This window comes from Phalangium opilio, unplaced genomic scaffold, assembly GCF_054372755.1.
Source record: "Phalangium opilio isolate 3A_F unplaced genomic scaffold, DU_Popi_V2 ptg000041l_1, whole genome shotgun sequence".
Lineage (NCBI taxonomy): Eukaryota > Metazoa > Arthropoda > Arachnida > Opiliones > Phalangiidae > Phalangium > Phalangium opilio.
In genome coordinates this window covers 4,327,710-4,341,403 of record NW_028324165.1, presented here as the reverse complement: position 1 = coordinate 4,341,403, position 13,694 = coordinate 4,327,710, and the positions used below count along the sequence as shown (strand labels likewise).

General features: G+C 40.6%; 1 protein-coding gene and 1 long non-coding RNA gene across 2 annotated transcripts in view; one reads left to right on the top strand and one right to left on the bottom strand.

Annotated features, from left to right (window-relative positions):
- LOC149679476 (uncharacterized) overlaps positions 1–12,507 on the bottom strand; it is a 34,924-nt gene extending 22,417 nt beyond the window's left edge. The window contains exon 1 of the mRNA XM_089835311.1: positions 12,357–12,507. The gene's annotated coding sequence lies outside the window, so the exon portion shown is untranslated. The remainder of the gene's footprint in view (positions 1–12,356) is intronic.
- LOC149679477 (uncharacterized) lies at positions 9,605–10,891 on the top strand. The gene is made up of 3 exons (XR_016365781.1): positions 9,605–9,945; positions 10,455–10,559; positions 10,716–10,891. It is a non-coding gene; the product is annotated as an uncharacterized LOC149679477 (long non-coding RNA).
- Positions 12,508–13,694: the final 1,187 nt, after the last annotated feature.

Genomic DNA, 13,694 nt, shown 5'->3' with positions numbered 1-13,694 from the left:
TACAAGTACCTACAAGTACCCACAAGTACCTACAAGCACCCACAATTACCTACTAGCACCCACAAGTACCTACTAGCACCCACAAGTACCTACAAGTACCCTCAAGCACCCACAACTACTTACAAGCACCTACAAGTACCCACAAGCACCCCTAAACTACCTACAAGCACCCAGAAGTACCCAAAAGTACCTACAAGCACCCACAAGTACCTACAAGCACCCACAAGTACCTACAAGCACCCACAAGTACCTACAAGCACCCACAAGTACCTACAAGTACCTACAAGTACCCACAAGTACCTACAAGCACTCACAATTACCTACTAGCACCCACAAGTACCTACTAGCACCCACAAGTACCTACAAGTACCCACAAGCACCCACAACTACCTACAAGTACCTACAAGTAACCACAAAAACCTACAAGTAACCACAAGAACCCACAAGTACCTACAAGCACCCACAAGTACCCACAAGTACCTACAAGTAACCGCAAGTACCTTAAAGTACCCGCAAGCACCCACAAGTACCTACAAGTACCCACAAGTAACCACAAGTACCTACAAGTACCAACAAGCACCCACAACTACCTACAAGTACCCACAAGTACCTACAAGTACCGACAAGTACCTACAAGCACCCACAAGTAACCACAAGTACCTACAAGTACCCACAAGTACCCACAAGCACCCACAACTACCTACAAGTACCCACAAGTACCTACAAGTACCTACAAGCACCCAGAAGTACCCACAAGTACCCAGAAGTACCCACAAGTACCTACAAGCACCCACAAGTACCTACAAGCACCCACAAGTACCCACAAGTACCTACAAGCACCCACAAGTACCTACAAGCACCCACAAGTACCTACAAGCACCCACAAGTACCTACAAGTACCCACAAGTACCTACAAGCACCCACAAGTACCTACAAGTACCCACAAGTACCTACAAGTACCCACAAGTACCTACAAGTACCCACAAGTACCTACAAGCACCCACAAGTACCTACAAGTACCCACAAGTACCTACAAGCACCCACAAGTAACCACAAGTACCTACAAGTACCCACAAGTACCTACAAGCACCCACAAGTACCTACAAGTACCCACAAGTACCTACAAGCACCCACAAGTACCTACAAGTACCCACAAGTACCTACAAGTACCCATAAGTACCTACAAGTACCTACAAGCACCCACAAGTACCTACAAGTAACCACAAGTACCCACAAGTACCTACAAGTACCCACAAGTACCTACAAGTACCCACAAGTACCTTAAAGTAACCACAAGTACCTACAAGCACCCACAAGTACCTACAAGTACCCACAAGTACCTACAAGCACCCACAAGTACCCACAAGTACCTACAAGCACCCACAAGTACCTACAAGTACCCACAAGCACCTACAAGCACCCACAAGTACCCACAAGTACCTACAAGTACCTACAAGTACCCACAAGCACCTACAAGTACCTATAAGTACCCACAAGTAACCACAAGCACCTACTAGTACCCACAAGCACCTTCAAGTACCTACAAGCACCCAGAAGTACCCAAAAGTACCCAGAAGTACCCAAAAGTACCCAGAAGTACCCACAAACACCTACAAGCACCCACAAGTACCTACAAGTACCCACAAGTACCTACAAGCACCCACAAGTACCTACAAGTAACCACAAGGACCTACAAGTAAAAACAAGGACCTACAAGTAACCACAAGTACCTACAAGTACCCACAAGTACCTACAAGTACCCACAAGTACCTACAAGTACCCACAAGTACCTACAAGCACCCACAAGTAAATACTAGCACCCACAAGTAAATACTAGCACCCACAAATACCTACTAGCACCCACAAGTACCCACAAGTACCTACTAGCACCCACAAGTACCTACTAGCACCCACAAGTACCTACTAGCACCCACAAGTACCTACAAGTACCCACGAGTACCTACAAGTACCCACGAGTACCTACAAGCACCCACGAGTACCTGCTAGCACCCTTAAGTACCTACTAGCACCCACAAGTACCTACAAGTACCCACAAGTACCTACAAGCACCCACAATTACCTACTAGCACCCACAAGTACCTACTAGCACCCACAATTACCTACTAGCACCCACAAGTACCTACTAGCACCCAAAAGTACCTACTAGCACCCAAAAGTACCTACTAGCACCCAAAAGTTCCTACTAGCACCCAAAAGTACCTACAAGCACCCACAAGTACCTACAAGCACCCACAAGTACCAACAAGTAACCACAAGGACCTTCAAGCACCCACAAGTACCTACAAGCACCCACAAGTACCTTAAAGTACCCACAAGTACCTACAAGCACCCACAAGTACCTACAAGTACCCACAAGTACCTACAAGTACCCACAAGCATCCACAAGTACCTACAAGCACCCACAAGTACCTACAAGCACCCACAAGTACCTACAAGCACCCACAAGTACCTACAAGCACCCACAAGTACCTACAAGCACCCACAAGTACCTACAAGTAACCGCAAGTACCTACAAGCACCCACAAGTACCTACAAGCACCCACAAGTACCTACAAGTAACCACAAGTACCTACAAGTACCCACAAGCACCCACAACTACATACAAGCACCCAGAAGTACCCACAAGTACCTACAAGCACCCACAAGTACCTACAAGTACCCACAAGTACCTACAAGTACCCACAAGCATCCACAAGTACCTACAAGCACCCACAAGTACCTACAAGCACCCACAAGTACCTACAAGCACCCACAAGTACCTAAAAGCACCCACAAGTACCTACAAGCACCCACAAGTACCTACAAGTAACCGCAAGTACCTACAAACACCCACAAGTACCTACAAGCCCCCACAAGTACCTACAAGCCCTTACAAGTACCTACAAGCACCCACAAGTACCAACAAGTAACCACAAGGACCTACAAGCACTCACAAGCACCCACAAGCACCTACAAGTATCCACAAGCACCCACAAGCACCTAATAACAGCACCCGGGCAAAGCACCTAGAAGAGCTCAAACGCCATGTTTTTCTTGCTTAATTACCAGTCGTAGGTAATCTTGTTAACTTAATATACAGGGTGTTTCTGAAAAGTCCATCACAAATTAAGGGGCGTGTTTATGGGACCAAACTGAGCGGAAAGTACCAAAGAACATGGGGTGTACAACATTTTGTTACGGAGATATGGCCTTCCAAACATTCGCCCCTAAAACAAGGAAATATCCAAAAATGAGGAGTAACACTTAAGACCGACTAACCAGCTTGTTTAAAATTACTAGACAATTTCAATAGCCTTCAATCGAACAATTGATTTCTACCTTTACTAATCAGAAGCGTATAAATGAGTAGAAGTATGCCTACGGTGGTAATGTAAAATTAATCCCAAGTGACATGATGTTTCAAGATCTTCCCAGCACCAAGTAAAATGGTTCTGATTGAAGGGACTTTTATTAGCACAGCGTAAACAACGTTATTTTCAGGAATTAGTCCAAATGTCCACGGGCGGCATTACAAAAACGAGGCAGTCTTTCGAATGATACTTGGACATGTTGGAAGATCCCTGGCTTGTTCCTGTTATCTCAAACCGTAAAAAGCTACGCAAATCTTCATCATCACGGACAACACTCTTGTACGTTAGGTATGACCTTGAGAAAACCTAAAAGGACATCTCGAATGTATTTGAAAAACCCATCTCCAATTAAGGGGCGTGTTGTTTGTTTCCAACAGAGTAAACTCGCCCAGAGAACAATTACAATGCAGAGCCACGTTTCGGCGTTAATGGCCCACAAAGGTGGTCCCAAACAAAAGAACAAACTTTAATTTGTTTCGTTCAGTAAGTGTTTCATGTGTCATAGATAAAACGCCATGATTAATGCACGAAGAAAATGAATTTATTGACAAGTTTTAACATTTAATTGCAACTAGTTACAAAAATTGTTCAAAGTGTTCACCACCCGCGTTAAGGCACACATTAGCACGTCTTACAAATGATTCCCTTACACGTTGAAAAATGCCTGGAGTTTCGCGAATTGTTTGACAGCCGTGAATTATTCGTCGACGTAGCTCTTCAACATCGGGCACTTCAGTCTGATAAACTAAGTCTTTCAGGTGGCCCCAAAGAAAGAAATCACAAGGGTTCAGATCGGGTGATCGAGCAGGCCACTCCACAGGTCCACCTCGACCTAACCACCGCAAAGGGAAGGTCGCGTTAAGATAATTTCGGACCGCGATGCTGAAATGTGGTGGTGCACCATCGTGCATGAACCACATTCTGTTTACCAAACCTAAGGGTACGTCTTCGAGTAGTTCCGGTAAATCGTCCCGTAAGAACTGCAAGTAAGCCACACCGTTTAACCTGGGCTCTAGGAAATATGGCCCAATTAAATTGTCACCCACAATACCACACCACACGTTTAAACTGAATTGTACTTGGTGACTTCTAACGCAAGTTGCGTGGGGGTTTAGCTGGGACCATTGATGTTTATTATGTAAGTTAATAATACCATCCCGTGAAAAGTTAGCTTCGTCAGTAACCAACAAATCCCGTGGGAAATCGATATCGTTTACTTTAGCCAGAAACCACTGACAAAACGCCGTGCGTCGTGGGTAGTCCGCTGGATTCAAACCTTGAACTTTTTGAACATGGAAAGGATGAAACCGGTGGCTTCTGAGGATTTTCCACACGAGCGTGTGGTTTACGCCTAATCGGCGACCAACTTGGCGGGTACTTGATTCAGGCTCGTCCTCGAAAATGGTGAGAACTTCGTCTTCTACGGCCTCTGGGATGGCTCTCGCTCTAGGTTGAGGTCCAGCCGGTTGGATTCGTCCATCTTGCCTCAAACGTCTGTCCACAGCCTCGAACGTCAGTCGATTTGGTAGTCGCCTCTGCGGAAATCTTTCCTGATACAAGCGTACAGCTGCAGCGGCATTCCCCTCGGCTAGTCCATACATTAGGTGCATATCCGCATATTCGGCATTTGTGAAGAAAGGCATTGTAACAGACTTCGTTGAATTATGAGTTTAATAAAACAAACACATGTACGTGAAACCTCTTTTATTCCTTTCTTAAAAAACATAGTGCTCTGTTTTAGTGCTCTGTTTTTTAAGAATAGGCGAAGTTCTCACTATTTTCGAGGACGATCCAAAAACAAGCAGCCGCCAATTGGTTTGCTGATTAAGAAAAAACCACACGCAACTTGCGTTAGAATTCACAAAGTACAATTCAGCTTAAACGTGTGGTGTAGTATTGTGGGTGACAATTTAATTGGGCCATATTTCCTAGAGCCCAGGTTAAACGGTGTGGCTTACTTGTAGTTCTTACGGGACGATTTACCAGAACTACTCGAAGACGTACCCTTAGGTTTAATAAACAGAATGTGGTTCATGCACGATGGTGCACCACCACATTTCAGCATCGCGGGCCGAAAACTTGTCAATAACATTTTCTTCGTGCATTAATCATGGCGTTTTATCTATGACACATGAAACACTTACTGAACGAAACAAATTAAAGTTTGTTCTTTTGTTTGGGACCACCTTTGTGGGCCATTAACGCCGAAACGTGGCTCTGCATTGTAATTGTTCTCTGGGCGAGTTTACTCTGTTGGAAACAAACAACACGCCCCTTAATTGGAGATGGGTTTTTCAAATACATTCGAGATGTCCTTTTAGGTTTTCTCAAGGTCATACCTAACGTACAAGAGTGTTGTCCGTGATGATGAAGATTTGCGTAGCTTTTTACGGTTTGAGATAACAGGAACAAGCCAGGGATCTTCCAACATGTCCAAGTATCATTCGAAAGACTGCCTCGTTTTTGTAATGCCGCCCGTGGACATTTGGACTAATTCCTGAAAATAACGTTGTTTACGCTGTGCTAATAAAAGTCCCTTCAATCAGAACCATTTTACTTGGTGCTGGGAAGATCTTGAAACATCATGTCACTTGGGATTAATTTTACATTACCACCGTAGGCATACTTCTACTCATTTATACGCTTCTGATTAGTAAAGGTAGAAATCAATTGTTCGATTAAAGGCTATTGAAATTGTCTAGTAATTTTAAACAAGCTGGTTAGTCGGTCTTAAGTGTTACTCCTCATTTTTGGATATTTCCTTGTTTTAGGGGCGAATGTTTGGAAGGCCATATCTCCGTAACAAAATGTTGTACACCCCATGTTCTTTGGTACTTTCCGCTCAGTTTGGTCCCATAAACACGCCCCTTAATTTGTGATGGACTTTTCAGAAACACCCTGTATATGTGTGGGGTACTTTTCCAACTTAACTTGTTAGCTAACACAAGCTTAGGTTCTCTTGTTTTTTTACCACTACGAAAATTGGACCAAATAGGCTTAACCGTGCTAACATCATAATCTGACTATTATCCATCCTAAAATATCGCAGATTGGAATGGTTTTGAAAATATGAAATTAAACATACTTAAACTTAAATCTAATTAATGAAAATTGGAAAGCGGAAAATCTAAATACCAGGCTTTCGTTTAAAACCGTTTTCAAGTCAAACAAACGAATAGTTATTGCATTACGGCTACCACAAAATGGTCATCTGTAAAATATTTTCCCATGTTATTTCTATGGGAAAATTTCGAGGTTTTCGTCAAAATGTCTGATTATTTTTATGGAAATGAAAACCACCCTTAGCAACTTTATTTTTTATAAAATAAACTATTAAATGTATCTCTTTGAAATTTCACCCACACATTCAGGGTCCGAATTGTAGTTCTGTGGAATTTTTTCAAAACAGTTAATACGACACAAAAAAGTTATAACCAATCAAAAAACCATCCTTATACATTAAAGTCAGTATGAAGTCTTATCTAAGAGAGCTATCGCTCTCCTAGAATAAATATTGTACTTTCACTAAGTTATTACCGAATATAATTGCACATTCCGATTAATCTATCACGGCGCTCTCTCCTCAATGTTTTAAGTTAAATATTCAAAAAGGCGATTTAAACGCAATTGTTTAGTTATTTAGAATAGAGAGCTTTCAGTTGGAAGAGGAGCTTAGTCTCGTGACATAATTTACGCTGCCATATTGGTGGGTTTAAAGCAGGAATGAAGCTGAGGCCAACCAATATGGCTACCAGAACAGCGGTAAGACTTGGGAGGGTGTGACGTACTACTATTCCATCTGAAAGCTCTATAATGACAATTAGGCCTAAACATGTCAGGGAAAATCATAATAAAAGTCAGGGAATTTGAATCTTAAAATTTCGTGGTAACCCTGAACTAGTCCAAATTCAAAAGTACCTGACATTTAACATAATTAAAAACAGTAAGGTAGTTAACTATAAAAATTTCATGGTAAATAATTTAATTTCTACACTATTAACTACACTTCCAAAGTAGATTAAATATTGATCATGTTTAAAAGTTCTAGCCTACTCTCGAATATACAGGGTGTTTTTGAAAGGTCCTTTCAAAAACACCCTGTATAATATACATCCTGTAAAACTCCAATAATTCGTAATTTTAAATTATAAAATTTACATAACATATGTTTGAACCTATAAATTGATCATTTTTGGACCTATAAATATCCTATAATTTTGGCGTTTCAGACCTATAATACCCATTATTTTTTGTGCACTAAGGGCTGGGAGCCCTGATTGTTTTAAACAGCCCTGACCCAGAGATTTTCTGACCTATTTGTGTATCCCTCCCACTGGACCCTGGTATGTAGTTAACAATGAGCAAAGAGACAGAATGATATGACGTTGATAGCTAACACGCCTATCAGCATCATAAAAGTGTTTTCAACTGCCAACCAGAAAGGTGAAACATCCAATAAATTTATATGTCTATATAACGATCTTTTTATGCATTCAAAAGTTCTCCCAAAATGAACAGTTTCTATAGTTTAAATATAAAAGTAAGTTTTAACCAAAATGACATTGAGTGTCCAAAATAATACTAACATGGTCTAAAGTTAACCTATGGTGTCCAAAGTTAGCTTTTGGTAAGTTGTTTTAGGTTTACTAGCCTTTTGTGAACTTATCGTAATAATTTCCATATTTATAGTGCGTAATCTTTAAACGTATGGCTAACTTATTGAAAATTATAAAATATATATAAAACAAGGGTTAACGTTTTTAAAATTTGCGGAATCTCAATTTCTTAGTCACGTGGTAGGGTGGAAATAAAATCTACGCTATGTTTACCCGAGGTAGACTTTTCACTTCACCGGGCGGTGAAAATAGCGCCCAAGCTATTTTCACCCTCCCGCGGTCCTTAGCTAAATTCTTAGTCACGTGGTAGGGTGGAAATAAAATCTACGCTATGTTTACCCGAGGTAGACTTTTCACTTCACCGGGCGGTGAAAATAGCGCCCAAGCTATTTTCACCCTCCCGCGGTCCTTAGCTAAATTCTTAGTCACGTGGTAGGGTGGAAATAAAATCTACGCTATGTTTACCCGAGGTAGACTTTTCACTTCACCGGGCGGTGAAAATAGCGCCCAAGCTATTTTCACCCTCCCGCGGTCCTTAGCTAAATTCTTAGTCACGTGGTAGGGTGGAAATAAAATCTACGCTATGTTTACCCGAGGTAGACTTTTCACTTCACCGGGCGGTGAAAATAGCGCCCAAGCTATTTTCACCCTACCGCAGCCCTTACCTCAATCCTTAGTCACGTGGTAGGGTGGATATAGCCTCTACGCTAATTTCACCTAGGGTAGGAATAGGCTTCCGCCTATTTCTACCCGGTGACACTCAAAATTTAAAGAGAGTGGTAGCGTACCCCCTCCCGGGTGAAAATAGTCCGACTAATTAATCATGGCCAACTTGGATTACCGGTGGTAGAAGGCCTGCCAGCTTTACCCGAGCCCCATGTTAAAAAACGACTAGCAAAATCGCCCCTAGTTCCGACTTTCGCCGTTAGGTGCGCTACCAACCCAGTTTTCCTCATAATGCTTTTTTATGGGGGAAAAAATTCGGAAGTGGACTCGGTTTAAGAGCATTTGTAATATATTTACCGATTTTTTTCGTGGCCGAATTTTAAATGAGAAGTCAAGTAAGTTTTAATTTATATTTTGAGACCAATTTCATAATTTTCCGTCCGTTATTTGACTAGGAATCAACATTCAAAGTTGGAGTTGTTTTTAAGGCGGATAAATTAAATTTCTCGGAAAACCTAAGCCTTCGTCCAACGGCGCCACTTAATGTAAACTTCCTTCAAGACCGAGGCTTAACTCTAAACGGCGCATTTCTCCATAGAAAAAGTATTAGGAGGAAAACTGGGTTGGTAGCGCACCTAACGGCGAAAATTGCTAGTCGTTTTTAACATGGGGCTCGGGTAAAGCTGGCAGGCCTTCTACCACCGGTAATCTAAGTTGGCCATGAATTAATTAAAGTGGTCTATGACCATTGACCAGGGCACGTCGTCTGCTAAGCTAAAAAAGTGAATAATTAAAATATTTCAGTTAATTCCTGGACTACTTTACTAATTTGTAGTTGAAAACGCCGAGATCCTAATATTCAAGAATCAAGAAAATTTTTAAAAATCCTCAGCAGTTCTGTGGACCAGTGACCCCTTTCGATTTCATTTTTAATCTGATCATTTGCCCTGCACGGTTGCACCACGGCATTATTTCCCACGCTGGTTATTTCCATCCCTGCATTTATGAAGTTTGAAGATTTGTTGACCAATAAGATTCGCGAAAGCCATGCGCATTCGGAGGCGGTTGAATATAAAAACGCCTAACCGTTCATGATTCAGTTTAGTTATCGATTTGACTCGTGAAATTTACTACAAAAATATTTTTGCCGAATATTTAACTAATAAAGTTAAGTTTAATTATGGCGTCATCAAAGCGAAGATCTATTAATAAAAACTGTCATTGTAGACAAATATTTTGGGTGCTGTGCATGAATTTAATAGCGAGCTGGAGAAGGACGACAGCAATCCTGGGTAAATGAGTCCGTTTTTGTTATTATCAACCGAATAAAATACCCCCTTCATTAAAAATTACTAAATTTGATAGGTTTTAATCCAAAATACTGCTGCCTTTTCCAAATTAATGCTTGTTTATTGCCACCTGTTATACAATATTGCTATTTTAGTTTCTTTCTACTACTCTCGTCTTAGCCAGTAGCGAAAATTGTACTTATAAATCATATTAAACTTAACCCCTTTTACCATTATCGGATCTGCTAGGTTGGAATTTATTATAACAGCGTACCAACCTCTGTAGTTTTAAGTTGTAAAGCTAGGTGTTTCTTTAATTTGGGGATGGGTTTTTGATTACTTGAATGTGCAGTGAAATCATTTCTAAGAGAGTCAGCAATGTAATGCCCTTAATTCTGACTGATAATACTTAATAATGAACGTTTTAGTAGACATAAAAATTGTTTAGTCTCTGACGTAGCTAAAAATTATCTCCCAAACTTTTCTGAAGTATCATTTTTTCTTTTTCGTAGTTTCAATCTTGTCGAGAAGGTAACCTAATGCTAGCTGAATCCCAGAAAACCTTGAGCGACACATGGGAGAAGATTGGCTTATCTGAAAAATGCCATTCTTTTAAGGTATAAAGTAACGTTACCTGAACTTTTCCTTTTAAGGCTTTGTTTGTTTATTTTCACTCTACACTTAGCCCTAATTACTGTTAATTGTTCCAAAAATTTGTAACTATGTTAAATACTAGTCACTCGCAATCAATCTAATGTGAAATATGTTTCTAGTTGGATTTAGAAATCGAATTCATGATTGCTGAATGGGAAAAAAATCAAGATAATGCGGAAACCCTTCTGATCAATGGCAAAAAGTTTTTTTCACTCATTTTATTTTAAATTATTTTAAGTGTACATACATTTTTTATTTATTCATTCATTAATTTTATTTTTAAATTATTTTAAGTGTACATACATTTTTTATTTATTTATTCATTAATTTTATTTTTAAATTATTTTAATTGTTACTAAATTATTTAACAAGTGATATTATTATTTATTCATTCATTCATTAATTTTATTTTTAAATTATTTTAATTGTTACTAAATTATTTAACAAGTGATATTATTATTTATTCATTCATTAATTTTATTTTTAAATTATTTTAATTGTTACTAAATTATTTAACAAGTGATATTATTATTTAGATTTTTAATTTTAGCATTGTTTGCTTTATAATGAAATAAAATTTGTACCATAAATTTATGTTCCATAAGTCTGACGTCACTACCCATACATTGTAATGCTACTGAGAGAAACTTACAGCTCGAGCTAGTTAACGAGAAGCGAGAATTGATTATCTCGGTTAATTTTGCAGACTTCCATCTTATTATTATTTAGTCTGCATTACTAAGCCTTTGATAGCAGCGCCTTACCAGGCGTCGCTTTATCCTTAATCTATGACCTACCTCAATCACTTCCTGACAAGCTCCAGTTCCTAAGTGACCAGACATTGACAAACATTTTTGTCTGTCTCTGGCCCTCCATGTTATGCCAGAGCTGGTTTTCAGCCTGTCATGCAAACTCCGTTTGACGTACCCGTCCGTAGGGGATGGGGACGACAGGCGCCGGCCCCAAGAACTTGGCCTCCGCCCCCTTTTTAGCAAATCTATTGGCTTGCTCATAGAGTTATATTTGCTGAGGGGGTGAGACGTCATTGGTTTTTCAGCCAATGAAATTAACAAGCCAACAGATGGAGTCACCTTCTGGTGGCTATAGAGCTCATGTTAAATTCTGCCTCCAAAATGGCGAATGGGCGGAGTTTAATGTCACCCTCCCCGTAACCGATATAATTCTATTGCCATGATATCCGCTATGACCCGGCACCCAAAACAACAGGACCCTGTTGCGGGACGCCAGTCGCAGGTCCTTACTTAAATTCTTAGTCACGTGGTAGGGTGGATATAGCCTCGACACTATGTTCACCCGGGGTAGACTTCACCGGGTGGTGAAAATATACTGCTATTTTCACCCTACCGCAGCCCTTACCTCAATAGGGACTTGGCAGTACTACGTCACGCAACGTCAGGCTACCTTCCACTAATGCTAAAAAACATACCAAGAGGAGGGGCTTATATAGCTTTCATTCTGTAAAAAAACATACCATAATGGCGCTAGGGGCGGAGTTAAGCCCGAATTGCCAAGTCCCTATTCTTAGTCACGTGGTAGGGTGGATATAGCCTCTACGCTATTTTCACCTAGGGTACGAATAGGCTTCCGCCTATTTCTACCCGGGGGGTGAGAATAGTGACACTCAACAACAATACTTTATCGCAACCATATTATTCCGTGTCTATTGAAGTTATTAGAAAATTAAAACACTGCATATGGAAATTGACTGTAGATTACCCGTTACTAAAATTAAAATGCACCTGAGATAAGATGGCTTAAAAAAGGAAAGTAACGTCATTGGCACGGGTTCTTGATTTGATCTTCCTGGCTTTGCTTAGATTATCGAGGTAACATTCACCTGAATCCATTTCGTAAAACAAATACCAGTTGGTTTGCGGTTAGAACCAGGGCCGGAAATAGGCACAGGACACTGGACATTGTCCAATAAAATTTTAAAATGTCCCATAATTTTTTTAAAAACTAAGGGGGTCACTGGACATTTTGACCAATAAATTTCCCGAAGTTTTGATACCTTGACTATGGAGAAGCGACACCATTTTAGCACACTCCAGTGGACAATGTCCTATAAATTTTACCGTCAAACAGGGGGTCACTGGACACATGTCCTATAACAAATTTTTCTTATTTCCGGCCCTGGTTAGAACTCCGCCGTTAATTTGCCAGAATGCAGCAGACGATCAGAACAGATTGTAAACTTATAGAGAACGAATTTTTTTGCTGGACTCAAGACGAGAAAATTGTCAAAACCACTTCCAGACCTATGAATATAATTGTAAACCAAAAACGGATTTATGTACCAAGAACGTGGGATCATAGCTTTAGCCTCTGCAAAGAAAATATACGCTCCAGGAATGGAAGGTATGTCTGGGGGTTGGGTTGACCAAGGAACTTCCGGTCTATGCAATTTCAATGGCAGCCGGAAATACCTCGGTCAACCGAGCCTGCCTTTGGAGCGTACTAGGAGGGTCCAGACAAAAATTTACACTAGAGGAAGCTACAGTTTCCATTCCTGGGGCTTGGAAGAGAGAAGTACTGGAATGGAAAATACGATACCTCTAGCATAAGCCGTACGTACCCAGGCGCGGGACAGGAGGGGGGCGAATTTGGTTGAACGTCAGTCTGTAGCGGCACCTAGTGTTGAAATTTATTCTTATTTTGTGAAATTCGTCTGCTTTTTTCAGTTTGGAAAAGCATAAATTCAGTGACGGGCGGGAGGCACGGTTTAGGCTAACTTTTCTCTTCCAAAGTTTAGCAACGCGCAATTCGCAACGGTTTTTATTATTTTGACTCTGTTTAGTTATGGGGAAGTACTGCTGTTACATTAATTGTAAAAGTGACTTCCGATATCATAAAAATATAAATAAATAAAGCCTGAACGTTCGCCATAAAAATAAAAGTACTTTTACTTCAAAATTACTCTTAAAGGTGGCAGCACTATATGACGTTCAACCAATTGCGCAATTCCGTGTCCCGAGCTTGGGTACCGCAAGATTTCCCTTCCAGTTACTTCCCTCTTCCAAGCCTGGGGCGTGTATCTTCTTTGGCCTCTGGTACCATCCTCGCTCGCATACTTTATT